The sequence below is a fragment of the Triticum dicoccoides genome, chromosome 1A (genome assembly GCF_002162155.2).
Source record: "Triticum dicoccoides isolate Atlit2015 ecotype Zavitan chromosome 1A, WEW_v2.0, whole genome shotgun sequence".
Classification (NCBI taxonomy): domain Eukaryota; kingdom Viridiplantae; phylum Streptophyta; class Magnoliopsida; order Poales; family Poaceae; genus Triticum; species Triticum dicoccoides.
In genome coordinates, this window is record NC_041380.1 from 339,267,248 (window position 1) to 339,289,238 (window position 21,991).

Sequence of the window (21,991 nt, forward strand, 5' to 3'; positions counted from 1 at the left end):
CGCCTCGCCTAGCCGCCGCCACCGCCGCCGCCCTGAGCACCGCGCCGCCCCGCTCCACCCTCCTCCGCCGTCGCCGCCTCGCTGTCGGCCGGATCCGGCGAGCCCCTCTACTCCGGCCGCCGCCCTGTTCTTCTCCGGTGAAGGCCCCCGGCGAACCTCGGTTCGCGTGCGAGAACAGTAAACCCTAGATCTCGGGGTGATTTTTCTTCTAAGTCCCCGGAATTTCTAGTCCAAGTTGCCCTATTCGTAGCTCCGTAACTTTGCATCCATAGCTCCGATTCATGCATATGGCACATCAAAATGTTCATCTTAGAGAGTACATCATTTCATTCCATTGCGTCATTTTCATTTGAGTTCATCTTGATGCCCGAAATGCTGTTAGAAGAGGGCTACTTGAGATAATTGTCAAATCTGCTACTCTATTTAGCTTTTTGTCATTTTTGCCATGATTATTGTGTGCATGATATGCCCGTGAGTTCTACATGTGTTTTGTTAAGGGTTTTGTCATCTTTACAGAGGTGCAACCCATGTATTTTTGTGATGTGTGTGGTGACTTGTGCAAGCTTGCAAAGTGGTGCACTTGCTAATTCTGTTTTCAGGGACTTAGTAATTTGTCCTGGAGCTGTTTATCTCATGATGCCATATGTTCTTGTTGTTTCCTAGTGATCCGTGCCTCTTTTGAGGACGGTCAGTAAGGATATTTTGTTAATATTGTAGTGCTCTATCCATCCATGTCTTTGTTTGCAATGATGGAGCAACCTAGCTTGAGTCAATCGAGCTCTACTTTTGCTACTTTGTGAATCTGGGCAGATTGTCAACTTGTTTGCAATTTGGCCGATGATGTTGTGGTTGATCCGTGCATGCTATGCTATTGTTCTTGCCATGTTTAGCTTGCATTTTGTGCCTTATTGATGGATGTATGCTTGTCTTTCCATGACTTGCACCGTAGTGAGTGCATCGAGCTCGTAAACAAGCCTACCTGAGTTATGTTTCAGCATGTGTCAGTTTTTCACTAAGTCTGAAAACTGATTATGTTTTTGCTATGTTCACATGCTTGCAATTGTATTTTCTGATCCCTTTTGGCTCAAGGTCACTAAGGGACTTTTGTTAAGCTCTTTGAGTAGCTCCATGCCATGCTTTACTTTTCCATGTTCAGATCCTGTAGCATGTAGTTTTGTTGCTCCGAAGAGGGCTACCTGATCTGAAATTCCAGACAAGTGTTGATTTCACTAAGTCTGAGATCTGTTTGTCATATGCATTTTTGCCATGCTTGTTTGCACCTGTTAATGGATGAATTGGCCATAACTCAGTGCTAGACTTTTGTTAAGCATCTTGTATGCATCCCTTCCATGTATTTTTATGCCATGTTTGGTTGCTGTAGCATGTTCGTCTCATTGCTTTTAGATGGCTACTTGCTGTTTATTGTAGACCGATGTCATTTTTGAATCGCTTGCCATTTCCAAACCGTAACTCCGATTCCGGCCTTCTTTATATCGTTTTCAAGAGATTTCATCTCATCTTTCCAGTGGCACACTTGGATTCCCAAGTTGAGGCCAGGTTCATGCATATCCTGTCATATCTTGCATTTTGCATCCCGCATCGCATCCCACATAGCATATCATCTTTGCATCATATTGTTTGAGTTTGCACGTGGTTGATTGTATCCTTGTTGCTTGTTTGTCTTGTATGGGTAGAGCCAGGAGACGAGTTCGCTAACGAGGAGCCCGTTGAGTTTTCTTTCGAGGATCCAGACAACTCTGACAACTGTGCAGGCAAGATGATCATACCCTCGAAATCACTACTATCTTTGCTATGCTAGTTTGCTCGCCCTTTTGCTATGCCAATGCTATAATGCCTACCTTTTTCTTGCAAGCCTCCCATATTGCCATGTCGAACCTCTAACCCACCATGTCCTAGCAAACTGTTGTTTGGCTATGTTACCGCTTTGCTCAGCCCCTCTTATACCGTTGCTAGTTGCAGGTGAAGATTGAAGGTTGTTCCTTGTTGGAACATTTATTTACTTGTTGGGATATCATTATATTGCTATGTTATCTTAATGCATCTATATACTTGGTAAAGGGTGGAAGGCTCGGCCTCTCGCCTAGTGTTTTGTTCCACTCTTGCCGCCCTAGTTTCCATCATATCGGTGTTATGTTCCCGGATTTTGCGTTCCTTACGCGGTTGGGTTATAATGGGAGCCCCTTGATAGTTCGCCTTGATTAGCTTTTCCAGCAATGCCCAACCTTGGTTTTACCATTTGCCACCTAGCCTTTTCTTTCCCTTGGGTTCTGCAGACTCAAGGGTCATCATTATTTTAACCCCCCCGGGCCAGTGCTCCTCTGAGTGTTGGTCCACCTGTCAGCTATCGGTGGCCACCAGGGGCAACTCTGGGCTGGCCTACCCGTACCTAAGACAATCTGAGTGTGCCCTAAGAAAGAGATATGTGCAGCTCCTATCGGGATTTGTCGGCACATTCGGGCGGTGTTGCTGGTCTCGTTTTAACATGTCGAAGTGTCTTGAATTACCGAGATACCGAGTCTGATCGGAACGTCTTGGGAGGAGGTCTATTCCTTCGTTGACCATGAGAGCTTGTCATGGGCTAAGTTGGGACTCCCCTGTAGGGTTTTGAACTTTCGAGAGCCGTGCCCGCGGTTATGGGCAGATGGGAATTTGTTAATGTCCGACTGTAGATAACTTGAACCTTAATTAATTAGAATGAATCAACTGAGTGTGTTACCGTGATGGCCCCTTTTCGGCGGAGTCCGGGAAGTGGACACGGTGTTGGAGTAATGTTTGCGCAGGTTGCTCTCTAGTTTCTTGCCCGTGCTTTGCCTCCTCTTCTCGCTCTCTTTTGCGTATAAACTAGCCACCATACTTGCTAGTCGCTTGCTGCAGCTCCACTCATATTTTACCCTGCCTTACCTATAAGCTTAAATAGTCTTGATCGCGAGGGTGCGAGATTGCTGAGTCCCTGTGGCTCACAGATTACTATTACACCAGATGTAGGGCCTGATGATTCCGCTCCAGGAGACGAGTATGAGCTCAAGTGGGAGTTTGACGAGGACTCTCAATGTTACTATGTTTCCTTTCCCGACGATCAGTAGTGGTGCCCAGTTGGGGGTGATTGGGACCATGTCGCATGTTGGGTTATCTTTTATTTTGGCGCCGTAGTCGGGCCATGAGTGTTTGGATGATGTAATGTTGTTTATGTACTTGTTTGACATGGCGAGTGTAAGCCCACTATGTTATCTCCCCTTTACTATTTATATTACATGGGATGTTGTGAAAATTGCCTAACTTGCGACATATACCTTCAATGCGATTATGCCTCTAAGTCGTGCCTCGACACGTGGGAGATATAGTCGCATCGAGGGTGTTACATTGTGGCTCAGCAGGTGTCTGGCACTTGGGACTCCAAGGACTCACTCATGGCAGCATATTATCATGAGGTGGATATTGTTGCAGGTTATTTCAGAGGCTATCAGGTGGACCACGTGGACCGGCGGAAAAATGAAGCGGCGGATGCTTTAAGCCGGCTGGGCTCTCAGCGCAAACCGGTCCCGCCCAATGTTTTTCTGGATGTGCTGCACAACCCGTCGGTGAAGATCCCTGGTGAAGAGGATTTGGCTATTCCTGATCCGGAGGCTCAATTGGTGGCAGCTCTTCATGTTATTCCAGATTGGACGCTTCCTTACTTGGCGTACAAGAACTGGGGCGAGTTGCCAGAGGATGAGATTCTGGCCCGGCAGATAATCCGGCGATCCAAGTCCATGGCTATCATCAACGGCGAGTTGCATCATTGCAGTGTATCAGGAGCTTTTCAATGTTGCGTGTCCCCTGAAGAAGGCCGTGAAATTTTGCGTGAGATCTACGAAGGAGATTGTGGTCACCACGCCGGTTCAAAGTCTTTGGTGGCTAAAGCGATTCGCCATGGCTTCTATTGGTTAACTGCTCCGCTGATGCGGAGGATATGGTCAGATGATGTGATGGTTGCCAAAGGTTTTCAAGACGTGCTCATGTACCGGCTCAAGAATTGAGAATGATTCCAATTACTTGGCCGTTTGCGACTTGGGGGCTGGATATGGTTGGGCCTTTCAAAAGGTCCAAAGATAAGATGACCCGCCTCCTGGTGGCGGTTGACAAGTTTACAAAGTGGGTGGAGGCAGAACCTGTTAGCAAGTGTGATGTGGCCACGGCGGTTCAGTTCATCAAAAAGGTGATTTTCCGGTTTGGCTTTCCGCACAGTATTACCATAGATAATGGTACCAATTTATCCAAAGGTGCTACGAAAGAGTTCTGCGAACGGGAGCACATCCGTCTCGACGTTTCATCAGTGGCACATCCATAGTCCAATGGTCAAGCAGAAAGAGCTAATCAAGAGATCCTGAGAGGCATCAAGCCCCGGCTCATGGTTCCTTTGCAGAGAACGCCGGGTTGTTGGGTAGAAGAATTACCATCTGTGCTATGGAGCATCAATACAACACCCAACAGATCAACAGGATACACACCGTTCTTCATGGTTTATGGAGCGGAGGCGGTTCTCCCCAGTGATATCCATCATGATTCACCTCGTGTAATGGCTTATATTGAAGCGGACAACGAGACAACACGACAAGATGCTTTGGACCGGTTGGATGAAGAGCGTGACATCGCAGCCGCCCGATCGGCGATTTACCAGCAAGATCTTCATCGTTATCACAGTCACCGGGTCAGAACCAAAACCTTTCATGAGGGAGATTTGGTGCTTCGGCTCATCCAAGATCAGACTGGTATGCATAAGTTATCCCCACCTTGGGAGGGGCCTTTCGTGGTCAGCAAGAATCTGCACAACGGGTCATACTATCTAATCGATATTCGAGAACATATGGACTCATGTACATCAGAGGAGGAGACCAACAGGCCGTGGAACATAGCTCATCTTCGGCCTTATTATACCTGAGCCATTGGTTCTACTTATGTACATATTACAGCGATGTATATATTAACTATAATAAACCGGAACCTCAGCTAAAGCGGGGTATCTGTTCTTTTACATCATGTGTGGTTACACGGAGTAGTTTTAAAGCGGCTTCCGGTTTACCCCTTGAGTTCGCTTTGCTAAAAGCATCGTATTATATCACTTGGAGGATTGGTCGTGTCCGAACCAATACCATGCCTCTTGATAGGCGACAGCCACCAGATCACTTGGGGACTTGGTCATGTCTGAACCAGTCATGCCTCTTGATCGGCCTAAGGCCACAGAATCACTTGGGGGCTTGGTCGAACCCGAACCACGACCATGCCATTTGGTCGGCATAAATGCCACGGTTTCATTTGGGGACCTGATTGACTAGAACCATAGTTACACCTAACGGGAGCTTGGTCGTGTTTGGCCATGGTAACGCCATTTGATTAGCTTAAATAAACCTTTTTTTGGCAAACGGTTTTGTCATTGCTTTTGCTTCACACTTTTCTTTGAAGGTTTTTTTTGCTTGCGTTTTTTAAACCGACAAAGTTTTTTAACCAATCAATTGGCGGAACAGAGTTCACGTCAATCCGGAGACTATTTGCCCGGTTTGACCCTTGTTGTTAACATCCTCTTATGGAGTAACATGGTGTTAATTATAACCCGACACGGTTTACATGGTAAACCAGCATCATATATATATATATATATATATATATATATATATATATATATATATATATATATATATATAGGAGCCGTTATCTCCTCCAACGGTGTGGGCTTGCAAAACTCCACTTCAAGATTGGCCAAGCCAACTTCACACTCAACGATGGCAGGTATTATGTATCTCAAAAATTTGATCATATATCTAAAATTTCGTTTTGGATGTTTTGATTTCATATATACAGACATCATATTCCGCCTGACGGTACAACCGCGGTGGCACTTGACGAATTTATCATTTCAGAAAGTGTTTTGGAAAGTTCATTACCACAGGAAGAACAAATTATGCACGAAGGCATATCAACATCAAAGGTATCAGCTAGCCTATTACAAGGCAACATGGTGCCCATAATAATATAATTGTTTTTCACAAAGGAGAGGCAGTTTTAAAACCGGCTTCCGGTTCAAGCTTGGTCACCAGCCTGGCCTGATGGTTGTGGGTCATCTTGCGCTGCTTCATCCTCCGTTTCTCTACCGAGTGGCTGGAAATCCACAGTTGTCCAGTCGATTCCCATTAATGCTTGAAAAACAGCTTCATCATGGATCAGCAATGACGGGTCAATATCGGGAGCGTAAGTATGCTTACGGATTGGAGGGATCGGATTTTCCGATTCATGGATTGGTGCAGCTATTCGCTTGTTCTGACTGTCATATTGCGCTTGATAATGAGACAAGTCTGCTTCCTCAGCCAACTAACAAGCTAGCGGACGTACCTCCCGGTTTATTGCTCGCAGATCCGCTTCACCAAATTCTGACCCGTCTTCCTTCAAGCTGGGATAGCCCTGAGCCGCTTCAATAGGATCAAAATCCGGCAGCCAGGCTTTTGCCCGGATTAAGGCATTGATTGCACCGGTTCGAGCAGCAGATTTCTTCAGCTCTTCAACCCGGGCAGGAAGCACTTAGAGTTTCATCAGAGTATGTTGAATCAAAGTGGGCGCCAGTTTGTTATGAGACGCGGTACAGATGATCCGCTGGGCACCAGTATACAATTGTTCAACCAATGTATAGGCGGCTTTCAATTTCTTCCGCACATCTGACCCCAAGTGACCAATGCGTGTCCCTGAAATACCATAAAGGGTTAATAAACCAGCGACTCTGTAAGGAGGCAGAGCCAATTCAGAAGGCAAGCTAGCTTACTAAAGATAGCAGTGGTCATGGCATGCACGTGCCGCTTTATGCTGGTCAGTTCATCCGTCACTGGTTTTAGTGCAGCCTCGGCATCCTCTGCTCGTTTGATCAAAGAGGACTTTTCAATGGCCCAATCCGCCCGTTTCTTCTTGAAGTTCTCCTTAAGTTATTCCATGGCGCTTAAAGCGCTGGCCAATTCCTCTTTTGCTTTGGAGGTTTCAGCCTGTTGGGTTTTCAGGTTTTCTTGAAGATCGATGACTTGGTTTTCTTTCGTCTTCAGCTCCGCCTGCATGTATACAGATATATGCTTCAACAAATCGGTATAAGGATTCAAGTACCAACCACATAACAAGTTATGCGCTTAGCACCTGGGGGCTAATGCATATTCGATCTTCATCTTTCAATTGTTTACAAAGTCCCAAGATCAATACAAGTATTCAACTTGGCACTTGGGGGCTAATGGCTATTTGATCATATATATTCTGATGCGGCAGTTTCAATTACTTAAAGTACCGGTTTAACTATGCTAAGTTGAACCGGCCCTTGGGGGATACATCAGCGAATTTCAAAGCATCAAGATTTATATTATTAAGTCCCGGTTTGTAAGAATATTTCAAACCGGACCTTGGGGACTAGGAGAGTCGGCAAGAATGGAAGCATACAAGAAGGAAGGAGCATATGGAAGTTACCTCATATTTATCTTTCATCATATTAACCAGACCAACTTCATAGTCACGACTGGTATATAGCCGGTTAAGATAGCCGGAATGGATATCTTGGGCGTTCAGAGCAGCGTAAGTTGCTAGATCAGCGTTCCACTTGCCTTTGCCAAAGGTAGCAAATTCTTCCTTGGCAGAATGTTTGGATAAAGCGACAGGATTGCTTGGCTCAGTATGGCCAGTGCCAGTAATGAAAACCTCATCATCCTTGGTACCGACGATTTGCACTGGAGCTGTTGTCTTGTCAGTAGGTTTTGTTGGACCGGTGGAGCTTTCAATCCGGATGGAACCTATGGGCTGATGGATAGGACCTGAGGTATCAGTAGGTCTCTCTTCAGCTATAAGATCATCATCTTGCTGCGGTGGATCGTTGGGAATATCCTCAGGAATAGCCGCTTCAGCATTGGGTGTCTTGCCTGCTTCAAGAACGACATCTTCTTCGGCCGTTTTGTCCAGGCGGGCCTTCTTGCTTGGCCTAGGTTTGGCCCTGAGAAGAATAAAAAATCAAATACAGCATATGTTCTAAGGCAATGTACTGCAAACATCACAATAAGTATAGCTTACCCAAGCACCGTTTTAAGCGGTGGGAGCTGAGTAGCCGATGACTCGCCAGAAGATGAGTGGGAAGTAACCTGGTAATCGGAGTCAAACGGATTAAGATGTTGACGAAAGCAGCCCGCTTTAGGACAAGCACTGACAAGCAAATTAGAGACCTCTGAATGGCGTTTTTGAACCGGACTATTCGGTAAACCAGCGGAGGTAACTACCTGGCCACTGTGCCGGGTTGTGCGACGAGCTTTGTATTGTTGGGTCTTCATAAGAAATTTAGGATCCAAATAAGCAAGAGGATGAGAAAATTTAACTTTCCGGTTTGCCTGGCGGATTTTTTGTGAAGGCAAAGTTTCTGAATCGGAAGAGAGAATAATTACCTCTGCAACATCCGCGTGGCTGGCTTCGGCATCATCCTGACAAATATCATCATCAATAAGACGCATGAAAAATAAACCAAGTGAGTCAAGCTCTACCTCAAAGTCCGGATTATCCACATCATCATCAGGGGCCGGATTAGAAGATGCAGTGGTTGTTTTTCTGTGGGCAGTCTTCTTCACAGCTTTAGTCTTTTGCCGGGTTGCCCTTTCCGGTTTGTCTGGTTTGTCTGGTTTCTCCTGCGGCAGTTTTTTGCTCCAAAACGGATCATTGCCCTGATTATGCAGACACCGATATTAAACAATGACCAGACATATCAATAACAGATTCAGCAAAGAGAAAAATCAAAATCTTACAGCTGGCGGTTTGTTGGTGGCACAGAAGGGAAGTAGGACGGTTCTAGCACAGACGTGTTCTGGTTCATTCAGCATCTTATTTACAGCCTCTGTGATTTCTTCATCGGAGAGCTGGATTTTTGAATGTCGCAGTGGGTCATCAACATTGTCAGTATACTCGCACATAAAACCGGAGCGCTGACTAAGGGGCAGTATGCTCCATGATATCCAACAGCGAGCGAGATCAACCCCTGTTAAACTGTTGTCCATAAAGGCTCTGAGCTTTGACAGTTGGGGAGCATATTTGCTTCTCTCCTGGGCAGTCAATCTTTCAGGAAAAGGGTGTGTATTGCTGAGCCGCTCCGGACGAAAGCCAGGCAAGGGATTCTCACCAGCAGGGGAGGTGTCTTTGCAGTAGAACCATGTCTGATTCCACTCCTTAGTGTGACTGTGTAGCTTCGCGTGAGGGTACGTGACCTCTTTCCTTTTCTGAATCGCCATGCCACCCAACTCTGTATTAGAGCCATCAGTAAACTCAGTACGGCGGTTTAGATGGAAAAGGTCTCTGAACAATTCCACTGTGGGATCCTCTTGAAAGAACACCTCACAGAGCACTTGGAAGTGACACATATTTGTAACAGAGTTGGGGCCAGTGTCTTGCGGATGGAGTAGGAAATCGGCTAAAACAACCCGGTAAAATTTAGAACCGGGCGGCTTAAAGCCCCGGGCTAAGTGATCTACGAAAACAACAACCTCTCCTTCTTGAGGTGTGGGAGGGCATTCTTTGCCAGGAGCCCTCCAATGGATGGTATCTTTGCTGATCCTCTGTGACATGAGAAGGAACCCAATTGCACTCATATACTTGCTTGGCCATGATGGAATCTGCAAGGTAGAAGGTCCCGGTTCAAAAATGCATTTGATCAAGGTACGTTGGTATATGCACTGTTAAACCTGAGACAGAACTATCTGAACCGGAGTTTCATGAAGCAACCAAGATCTGGCGGTTCAACAAGGGAACTAATGGCATATACCGGTTTGGAAAATTTTCTATAAGGTTAAACCGCCTGATCTAAGCATTGAAAAGTTGAGATTGCGGATGGACAAGTACGCAGAAACAGGTTTCACAAGATTTCTTTACAGCATTGGATCTAAAGCAAGTTCAGAAAAGAGATAAATGCTTAGAGGTTCAAAGGAGCAGTACCGAACCAATGAGAAAAATGTTCATATAGATCTATGGTTTGAGATGCATAAGTGAAGGCGAAGGTCAAACAACTAAGCACAGAGTAAAGACTTGCAGATTCATCTAAAGATCTATCATATGAGCAAGATGCAGACGATGAACACTGAAGAACTGTGAAACCCTAGGCCAGATCTGCGGGGGAAAGGATAGAAGATTTACCGGAGCTGAGGAAGATGCGGAAGGTTGCCGCGATGTTCTGGTGCGCTCAGGTTGATGCAGCGGCCAAGGATGAGGCAAAGGTCAATGGCAGCGGCGGAGCTCCGAGGCTGGCTACGCGAGGAAGACGAAGAAGGCACGGAAGGAGAAAAGAAATGACCCTTCGGTCCTATTTATAAGGAGAAAGAACATGAGTCAGGCACGACAATCAAGGGGCCACAAAACGGAGCTGTCGCCTCGATTTCCGCCGATCTATTAAACAAAGAAGCATAATGGATAGCTTCGTTATGACAGGTGATGTCACTCTGGTTTACAGCAATCAGAGAAGATGACATCATGGCGGTTTACCAAATTATAAAAAGATGTTGAAGATGAAGCTTTTATCAAAAGGATTGACATGAACCCGTTCAAATCAATCTGGGGCCTAATGTTGGGGATATTACTACTGGGCGTAAACCGGCCTATCTGGGCCGGGTTAACTTCGTTAGTAGTTAAGTATGTTAAAGCCCAAGAAGATAGAGGAGGGCTCAAGGCCCATGGTCGGTTCAAGGCCTGTAGCCGTAAACCGGTGTTAGTAGTTAACCTGTATTGTAAGTTAGGAATAAGTAGAGACCAAACCGGACACATCTATGAGCCGGTATTGGGACTCCGTAAGCCGACGGTAGTCACCCGTGTATATAAGGGGACGACCCGGCGGCGGTTCAGGGACAACAGACACCAACTCGAGACATAGGCGAAGCTTGTTGGCTCCCTAGTCATCGAAACCCCATAAATTCCATAACAACTAGACGTAGGCTTTTACCTTCATTGAAGGGGCCGAACTAGTATAAACTCTCTTGCGTCCTTGTGTCCTCTTTAACCCCTTCAAGCTAACCCATCGCGATGGCTCCACGACTAAGTCCTTTCTTTAGGACATCTACCGTGACAAAACCACGACACACGAGCCATGAAGATCTTGCCCACGGAGACAACCTCGACCTCCGCCCATGTTGCTGGGGTGTTGCACTCGGTGTGCTTCAACCACAGCTCGAGCCGTCCTCTCAGCGGCATCTCTTCAACAAAGAACTATGGAAGCTTGATCCACGTGCGTGGTGGCATCGCTGCCCATATCACGAACTCGTGCGAGGATCCCTCGGCATGAGTTCGTGGATTGGCTGCTCGTGCAACCACGACACGGCAACCGCGACATGGCGCGGGCGACGCGGGGCTCTCCTGCCTTCTCCCGAGCCCTACGCGTGGGCGTACAAGGGCAATGGGTAGCTGGGAGGAGGCCGCTCGTATCAAGGCCTCGTCCCCTCCTGCCTCACGATGGTGTCGGAGGAGCGGACGAACCTCTTCTTTGGCGGAAGTGGCCCTTGCTCTTCGCGGGGGGTTTTCCCTTTCTCGGCGACGGAGAATCTCCTTATCGGCACCATGAGTGTCACGGCGAGATGGAGAAACGAGGAGGAGGAAGAAGAAGCAGGCGACGTGGAGAAGGAGATGAGCAACGGGGGATCCACCCCTCTCCTCATTTATAGCCAGAAGGAGGCCAATCGCCGGCCACCATTGTCGGCGTTCTGGGAACGGGGGTCCCCAGACTTGCCTGCCTGCGGCCTGCGGCGTGGCTCAAGCGGGAGCCCAGCGCGGCCCATCTTCATAAGGTCAAGCTCAAAGACCCTCGCGAGGGGCCAAGCCTCGTGGGGCGGACGACAGGAAGCTTCCCCAGAGGCAGCCTCATCAGCCAGGCTCGCGAGGAGGCGGAGTGATCAAGGCAGGGGTACCTCGCGAGGAACCCGTGACGCAATCTGAGGGAGTCCTGGATTAGGGGGTGTTCGGATAGCCGGACTATACCTTCAGCCGGACTCCTGGACTATGAAGATACAAGATTGAAGACTTCGTCCCGTGTCCGGAAGGGACTTTCCTTGGCGTGGAAGGCAAGCTTGGCGATACGGATATGCAGATCTCCTACCATTGTAACCAACTTTGTGTAACCCTAACCCTCTCCGGTGTCTATATAAACCGGAGGGTTTTAGTCCGTAGGACAACATGAACAACAACAATCATACCATAGGCTAGCTTCTAGGGTTTAGCCTCTCCGATCTCGTGGTAGATCTACTCTTGTACTACCCATATCATCAATATTTATCAAGCAGGACGTAGGGTTTTACCTCCATCGAGAGGGCCCGAACCTAGGTAAAACTTCGTGTCCCTTGCCTCCTGTTACCATCCGGCCTAGACGCACAGTTTGGGACCCCCTACCCGAGATCCGCCGGTTTTGACACCGACATTGGTGCTTTCATTGAGAGTTCCTCTGTGTCGTCGCTGTCAGGCTTGATGGCTCCTACAATCATCAATAGTGATGCAGTCCAGGGTGAGACCTTCCTCCCCGGACAGATCTTCGTCTTCGGCGGCTTCGCACTGCGGGCCAATTCACTTGGCCATCTGGAGCAGATCGAAAGCTATGCCCCTGGCCGTCAGGTCAGATTTGGAAGTTTAAACTACACGGCTGACATCCTCGGGGACTTGATCTTCGATGCATTCGAGCCACTGCCGAGCGCGCCGCACTGTCACGACGAGCATGATCTAGCTTTGCCGCCGAACAGTGCCCTAGAGGCCGCACCCGCATCAGCTTCGACCCTTAATTCGGATCCAACTATGCCGATCGAGGATGGGTGGTTGGACACCGCCTCGGGGGTTGCGCTCCCAACGGCGATCGAGCCGAAAACCAGCCCCGCACTCTGCGAGACTCGTGACTCCAAGGAGCCGGACTCCTCTCCGGACTCCGAACCCTCCGCGCCCCTACCGATCGAATCCGATTGGGCGCCGATCATGGAGTTTACTGCCGCGGACATCTTTCAGCACTCGCCTTTTGGCGATATTCTGAAGACACTAAAGTCTCTCTCTTTATCAGGAGAGCCCTGGCCGGACTACGGTCAGCAAGGTTGGGATACGGATGATGAAGGAATTCAAAGCCCACCCACCACCCACTTTGTAGCCACTGTCGATGATTTAACCGACATGCTCGACTTCGACTCTCAAGACATCGACGGTATGGACGCCGATGCAGGAGACGATGAAGAACCAGCGCCTATCGGGCCCTGGAAAGCCACCTCGTCATATGACATATACATGGTGGACACCCCAAAAGAAGGAGATGGCGATGGAACAGTGGAGGATGACCCCTCCAAGAAACAGCCTAAGCGCCGGCGTCAGCAGCGCCGCTCAAAATCCCGCCAAAACAAATACGGCGATTCCAGCACGGGAGATAATAATACTCTGGAGAGTGCCGAAAAAAAAACCCTCCAGCAAGATTCAGCACAGGAGGATGGAGAAACCAGCCCTCATGAGAGAGCGGCAGAGAGAGAGGTCGAGGACGATAATCATATGCCTCCCTCCGAAGACAAGGCAAGCCTCGACGACGATGAATTCGTCATGCCAGAGGATCCCATCGAGCAAGATCGTTTTCAACGCAGGCTTATGGCCATGGCAAGAAGCCTTAAGAAAAAACAGCAACAGCTTAGAGCTGATCAAGATTTGCTAGTCGATAGATGGACTGAAGTCCTTGCGGCCGAAGAGCATAAACTCGAACGCCCCTCCAAGAGCTACCCAAAGCGCAGGTTGCTACCCTGATTAGAGGAGGAAGCACTTGATACAGCCGACCGGCCACCTCGTGGCTGTGACAGAGAGGCCTCTCGGCCCTCCACTCAAGCCGCACCCCGTACCAAGGCACGGGAAAATGCGCCAGACCTGCGATATATGTTGGAGGACAAGGCAAGGCAAACAAGATCGATCTACGGATCGCGTGGGCGCCCCACGACTCGAGACAATAACCGTGACGCCGGACATAAATCCGGTAGGGCCGGACACAGTAGACAAAGCTCGTTCGAGCTACGTCGTGATATAGCCGAGTACAGAGGCGCCGCACATCCACTATGCTTCACAGACGAAGTAATGGACCGTCAAATCCCTGAGGGTTTCAAACTTGTAAACACCGGATCATATCATGGCACAACAGATCCTACGATATGGATCGAGGATTATCTCCTTCATATCCACATGGCCCGCGGCGATGATCTCCACACCATCAAATACCTCCCACTCAAGCTTAAAGGACCAGCTCGGCATTGGCTTACCAGCTTGCCATCAGGATCAATTAGTTGTTGGGAGGACCTGGAAACCGCATTCCTCGACAATTTCCAGGGCACTTATGTGCGACCACCAGACGCCGATGACCTAAGCCACGTAATTCAGCGGCCAGAGGAATCGGCCAGGCAATTCTGGACACGGTTCCTAACAAAGAAAAATCAAATAGTCGACTGTCCGGACGCAGAGGCCCTAGCAACCTTCAAGCACAATATCCGTGACGAGTGGCTTGCCCGGCACCTAGGACAGGAAAAGCCGAAATCTATGGCAGTACTCATGACACTCATGACCCACTTTTCCGCGGGAGAAGACAGCTGGCTTGCTCGTAGCAACAATATGACCAAGAACCCTGGTAATTCGGCTACCAGGGGTGGTAGTGGCAGGTCGCGTCGCAACAAGCAGAAGCGCCGCATTAACGGCGACAATGCTGAGGATGCGGCCGTTAATGCCGGATTCAGAGGCTCTAAATCCGGTCAGCGGAAAAAGCCATTCAGAAGGAATCCTAGGGGCCCGTCCAGTTTGGACCGAATACTCAACCGCTTGTGCCAGATACATGGCACCCCCGAAAAGCCAGCCAATCACTCCAATAGGGATTGTTGGGTGTTCAAGCAGGCAGACAAATTAAATGCCGAAAACAAAGACAATGGGGCTGCATTGCGATGACGACGAAGAGCCCTAGCAGCCGAACAACAGTGGACAGAAGGGTTTTCCCCCACACGTGCAGATGGTGAACATGATATACGCAACCCACGTCCCCAAGAGGGAGCGGAAGCGCGCGTTAAGGGACGTATACGCGGTAGAGCCAGTCGCCCCAAAGTTCAACCCATGGTCCTCCTGCCCGATCACCTTTGATCGAAGGGACCACCCCACTAGCATCCGTCATGGCGGATTCGCCGCATTGGTTCTAGACCCAATTATTGACGGATTTCATCTCACTAGAGTCCTTATGGACGGCGACAGTAGCCTGAACCTGCTTTACCAGGATATAGTGCGGAAAATGGGCATAGATCCCTCGAGTATTAGGCCCACCAAAACGACCTTTAAAGGCGTAATACCAGGTGTAGAGGCCCACTGTACAGGCTCAGTCACACTTGAAGTGGTCTTCGGATCTCCAAATAATTTCCGAAGCGAGGAGTTAATCTTTGACATAGTCCCATTCGGTAGTGGCTATCACGCACTGCTCGGGCGAACCGCATTCGCCAAGTTCAACGCGGTACTGCACTACGCATACCTTAAGCTCAAGATGCCAGGCCCTCGAGGAGTAATTACGGTCAATGGAAACACCGAGCCCGCGGCCCTAGTAGCAGAAGTACAAAGCATCCTCTCCAGGCAGTTCTCCAGTCCGGCCATTAAACGACCGGACACCATCAAGCGCGCCCGGAGTAACATACAACAAGACCACCTGGCATGATCTGAGTAGGCGTAGCAATGCGGCCCCAACCCAACCCTCGCAAAAATGCGACGCCAGTGCTTCGCGTACATAACTACGCTCTAGAAATACCATGGGTATAGGGGGAGGGGCACCATCACGGCACGCCCGAAACACGGCTTAAACCGCACCAGGGGCTGCCGATTTCTTAATTTTCTCTTACTTTCAGGACTCCATTCAGGCCTGTTCGGCAGTTCAATTGCCGCACACACGATGCAAGACCCAGGGAAGCAGACAAGCCACACCGCATTATGGAACTCCCAGGTGGTCTCTATCACGAGCAGTACACCTATTTCGCATACCATTCCGCAGCCTGCCCCTGGAACGGACATGTTAAATAGTCCAACATTTTTCTTATCGCAGTATTTGTATCGTTCTGCTTTGATCGCAGCCCTTTTTAATAAACAATGCATAGCTTTTGTCTGTTTTTGCATTACTCTTTTTTTAAATATATGTTCCTTAACGACATGTTGCAGCCGTACACTTTGGTACGGCCAAAATACTCCAGGGGCTTTAGTACCCCTCAATATGGTGTGAGAAGTCTGAACACTTTAACAAGTGCGGCACCCCGAACTTATAGCATTATATGCATCGAATTCGAATCATGTCTTGGGTCAATAGTTGGGTTTGCCAGGCTCCTATGTTTTGGTGCCTTACGTTCCGCTATATCGGCTAAGGTAGCACTAGGAGAACCACTGCGATTGTGCCCAAGTTGAGCTAGGTCGAGCACCTCGGTGGAGAAAGCTAAAACTGACTGTCATGATGAAGCGAGAGCTGGTCGCTGTTCGAGAGGTTTTTCGAGTCGCTAAAGACTTATGTCGCTTAGAGCGAGGAGTCGGCTTTGTCCGGCCAAGGCGTGGATAGCCCCCCGAACTCGGTCTTCCGAATACCAGGGGCTTCACCGAAATTTAAATTTATAGAATTCTATGGCTAAGTGAGAGTGTTCACGCATTATAGTCTGATTGCCTTGTTCGTTGGGCTGAGCGCCTCCCTCGAAGGACCCAAACATGGGAAAAAGAGCGCTCAGGTTTATCCCCGAACACCCCAGCACTAGCGGCACGGGGGCAGAAGCCGACAACTCGCCATCTCTCAGAATTGAAAAATAGCCGCACAGAAGGTAATATTTTAAATTCCAACAGCATTGCTTAGCACATATGAACAAGTTTTCAGCGCACAGGACAAAACGAGCGAGTTTTACTCAAAAAATACATCCTTGGAACATTCATCCGCCACAAGGCAGGCACCCTTCAGAACATCGTTATAATAATTCTCGGGCTTGCGATGCTCTTTCCCCGGCGGTGGCCCGTCCTTCACAAGCTTCTCAGCATCCAGCTTGCCCTAGTGCACCTTAGCACGAGCAAGGGCCCTACGGTCACCTACAATGCAGACGAAGCGCTTGATGAGTTCGAGCCTTGGACAGGCCTCCACCAGCCGCCGCACCAGCCCGAAATAGCTCCCAGGTAGAGCCTCTCCAGGCCACAGCCGAACTATGAGGCCCTTCATGGCCTGTTCGGCCGCCTTGTGGAGCTCGACCAGTTGCTTAAGTTGGTCGCTCAGGGGCACGGGGTGTCCGGCCTCAACATACTGAGACCAGAACACCTTCTCTGTCGAGCTGCCCTCCTCGGCTCGATAGAATGTGGCGGCATCGGACACACTCCGGGGAAGATCTGCGAACGCTCCTGGAGAGCTCCGGATTCGGGTAAGTAACAAGTAACTCACGTTTATGTGTTTGCTTTGCATAAAGAATGCCTTACCCGCCGCTATCTTCTTCACCTCATCCAACTCCTGGAGGGTCTTCTGGGATTCGGCCTTGGCAGACTTGGCATTTTCAATAGACGTCACAAGCTCGGGCGCTCGCGTCTTTGAGTCAAGCTCCAAACTCTCATGTTTTTTCATGAGAACCTGGAGCTCTTGCCGCACCTTGCCAACCTGGGCCTCATACTTCTCACGCTCGGTGCGCTCCGTGGCCGCCCTCTTCTCGGCCTCAAGCAGCGCTTGCTTAAGGGTCGCCACCTTAGACGTGGCCCCTACAATAGCCACGATAATCCTATCATTTTTTGCAATTGCACCTTTTTATATATATTTAAACAAGGTATTTCTTACCTCCATTGTCCTCGAGCTACTTCTTGGCACGCCCAAGCTCTTGCTCAGACCTCTCGAGGTTCTGCTTTAGCGTGTCCACTTCCGCAGTCAGTGCGGCGGACACAAGCAGAGAAGCCTGCATACACATATTGACTCCCTTTTGTTACACTCCTGCGAATTTTATTTGATCCTCTATTCTGCTTTTCTTCCCGAACGCCAAACAGAGCATCAGGGGCTACTGTCTATGCGGTAATATTATTTACACATTCTTTACTTACCTCAAAGCCTGTTAAAAGGCTAGTACAAGCTTCAGTCAGTCCGCTCTTGGTGGACTAAACCTTCTGGACCATCGCACTCATAATGGTGCGGTGCTCCTCGTCGATGGAGGCGCCTTGGAGCGCCTCCAACAGATTGTCCGGCGCCTCCGGTTGGACGGGAGTCACCGGCATGGTGGGCTTGCTCCTCTTGGAAGGAGGTCCCCCGCCGGACTCTGGAACCTTTGAAGGTTCCGGGGCGGTGTCCGGCCTAGAGCCGGACTTGGAGCCCTGGGGGGTTTTATCCCCTTTACTCCTGGAGTCTGGGAGGTCGCCTTGTGGCGCCTCCGGGACCACCTCCTCCCGGCTTGGAACCTGTTGAGACAACATTTCGTCGTCGTCCGTAGGGCGGGGGGAGGAAGCTGTCGGAGGCGAATTCACATCCGACAAGTCTAGTGAACCGCTCGACGATGCGTCGAGCCAATCTTTGGGTGGGCTGCATAATCATATTCGACATAAGGGAAAGCTGTGCAATAAAGGAATACTATGAATTACTCTGGTATCCGGATACTTACGATTTCGCAGGGGCTTGGCCCTGAGCGACCACTCTTCCCCGTCGTAGTCGTTGTCGGTGGAGTAATCCGGGGGAAGGGTTCTCCCCTTCTTGGACCCTCCGGCCTCCCCAGAGACGGCGGCCTTCCTTTTCTTCTCTCCTCCCACTGGAGGGGGAGAGGTCTCTTCTTCTTCCTCCTCGTCTTCACGGGAGGAATGCGCCTCGGAGCCGTCGGGTGATGAACCCGACACCTCCTGGCGCCGGGTACTCTTTCGAGTCCCCATGGCCTTCTTTGTGGCCTTCTTCTCCGGCACCACATAGGGTGCTGGAACCAGTAGCTTCGCCAAGCGGGCATCGGCTGGGTCTTCGGGCAAAGGAGCCGGATAGCCGATCTGTCCGGACTTCGCTTTCCAACTCTGTCAAAGGAAAGGGAGCTTAGATCCCACATTGAGTTAAACTATTGAAAACTAATACCCTGTAAAAGGTACAAACAACTTACCACGCTAGCGTGACGCTGCGCGCTGAATCCGCGATCCTCGGTGGCGGATGCGAGAGCCTCGACGCCCTTGAAAAGCACCTTCCAGGAATCTTCGTACGTAGTGTCGAAGAGCCTGCTCAGAGTTCGGTGCTGCGCCGGGTTGAACTCCCACAGATTGAAGGCCCGTTGTTGACACGGGAGGATCAGGCGGATGAGCATAACCTGGACTACGTTGACAAGCTTGAGCTGCTTGTCCACCAGAGTTTGGATGCATGTTTGCAGTCCAGTCACCTCTCCTTTGTTGCCCCACGACAGGCCCGTCTCTTTCCAGGACGTGAGCCGCATTGGGAGTCCGGACCGGAACTCGTGGGTTGCGACCCACTCAGGGTCGCACGGCTCGGTGATGTAAAACCACCCTGATTGCCACCCCTTCAGGGTCTCCACAAAGGAGCCCTCGAGCCAAAAGACGTTGGGCATCTTGCCCACCATGGCGCCTCCACACTCCGCCTGGTTGCCGCGCACCACCTTCGGCTTAACGTTGAAAGTCTTGAGCCATAGGCCGAAATGGGGGTGGATGCAGAGGAATGCCTCGCACACGACGATAAACGCCGAGATGTTGAGGATGAAGTTCGGGGCCAGATCATGGAAATCCAGGCTGTAGTAGAACATGAGTCCCCGGACGAATGGGTGGATCGGGAAGCCCAGTCCACGAAGGAAGTGGGGAAGGAACACTACCCTCTCATGGGGCCTTGGGGTGGGGGGGGGAGCTGCCCCTTTTCGGAAAGCCGGTACACGATGTCGTTAGACAAGTATCCGGCCTTCCTCAGTTTTTTTATGTGTCCCTCCGTGACGGAGGAGACCATCCACTTGCCTCCCACTCCGGACATGGCTGGAGAAGGTTGAGGTGGGGAGTGCGGACTTGGCCGCTGGAGCTGGAGTGTGCGGGAATGGATAAGCAAGGGAGGAAGAAGGCGTAAGTGAAAAGGTGGATCCTTATCCCCTTATATGGGTGGACGCAATTACGTGTCCCCACCAGCCTGGTAAAACTCGCTTATCTCCAAGCTCCGTAATCAATGGCACGGTTGGGTTACCCACGCCTGTATTGATGAGAATCCCGGAATAAGGGGACACGATCTCTGCTTTAACAAGACATGCAAAGGAAACCGCCTCGCATGACGCACTGAGGTGGGATAATGAAACGACTCGGATAAAGGCTTGGCCATGGTGTGTCACACTACCGAATACGTCAGCAGATTAGATTTGTGTAAATATTATTCTCTCTATGGCAATATGTGGAAACTTCTTTTGTAGAGCCGGACACTATCTTTGTGTTCAAAATCTTCTGTGAAGTACTTGGAGGAGGAACCCGCGTTGCAATGCCGAAGACAATCTGTGTGCCGGACTCGTCGTCATTGAAGCCTGGTTCAGGGGCTACTAAGGGAGTCCTGGATTAGGGGGTGTTCGGATAGCCGGACTATACCTTCAGCCGGACTCCTGGACTATGAAGATACAAGATTGAAGACTTCGTCCCGTGTCCGGAAGGGACTTTCATTGGCGTGGAAGGCAAGCTTGGCGATACGGATATGCAGATCTCCTACCATTGTAACCGACTTTGTGTAACCCTAACCCTCTCCGGTGTCTATATAAACCGGAGGGTTTTAGTCCGTAGGACAACATTAACAACAACAATCATACCATAGGCTAGCTTCTAGGGTTTAGCCTCTCCGATCTCGTGGTAGATCTACTCTTGTACTACCCATATCATCAATATTAATCAAGCAGGACGTAGAGTTTACCTCCATCGAGAGGGCCCGAACCTGGGTAAAACTTCGTGTCCCTTGCCTCTTGTTACCATCCGGCCTAGACGCACAGTTCGGGACCCCCTACCCGAGATCCGCCGGTTTTGACACCGACACAAGCCATGACGATCGAGACCAGGCGGGCGCCAGGCAGCCGCCGGCCTGCGCAGTGTCCTTTGTTTCCCCTTTGGTGCAAAGGGGGCAAGCACAAGCCAAGGCATCAGGCAAAGGTTACCATTCCGATGCAACGATACCAAGACCAGCCAGACGGCAGGATGGAGGTCACTGTGGAGCCCAAGACGGCGTCATCGCCAGTGCTTTTGGCAGCCGAAGACCACCTTTGGTCAGGATAACTTGTACTAGATGTTCCCCTTCAAAATGGCCAATTGTTGGCGCCCTTCCCGCTCATTATTTGGGGAGAGGCCCAAGGCCTCTATAAATAGAGCTAGCCACCACCGAGTAGAGAGAGACCCCCGGAGAGATCTGGTGGAGACCCCCGGAGAGATCTGGTAGAACCCCAGCAGAGAGAGAGAGGCGATTGAACTCACCCTAGCAGTTCATCGCACCAACTCAAGAACACCTCTCGCGGGGCTGTTCTTCCCTTGTACTGTCCATCATCAGCCCCAGAGGCAATCCACCACACCACACACTGGAGTAGGGTATTACACCACAACGGTGGCCTGAACCAGTATAAACATCGTGTCTCGTGTGTTGTTCATCATTTTCATCTTAGTTCACACGAGAGGATCGGACGTAGATCGGTAGGGGAGAGATCTCCGTGCGCACCCCAGTGTTCGAACCTCAAGGGTCTGCCGGAACCCGAAACCCGACATTTGGCGCGCCAGGTAGGGGTGCGCCGGAATCTTCCTTCCGCTGTTCGCGTGTGATCTTCCGTCATGTGCATGGACGACGCTCGTCAGGCTCGCACCGAGCGCCAGGCTGCTCACGCCGCTCGTGTCGCCCAGACGGGGCCCGTCGGCGGCTCCCCTCATTGTTCCCCGTTGCCCGCCGCCAACGCCGCCGGCCCAGCGGGGAACGAGCAGCAGGCCTCGTCCCAGCACCCCTCGGTGCGGCGGGATGGCCGCACCGCCACCACAT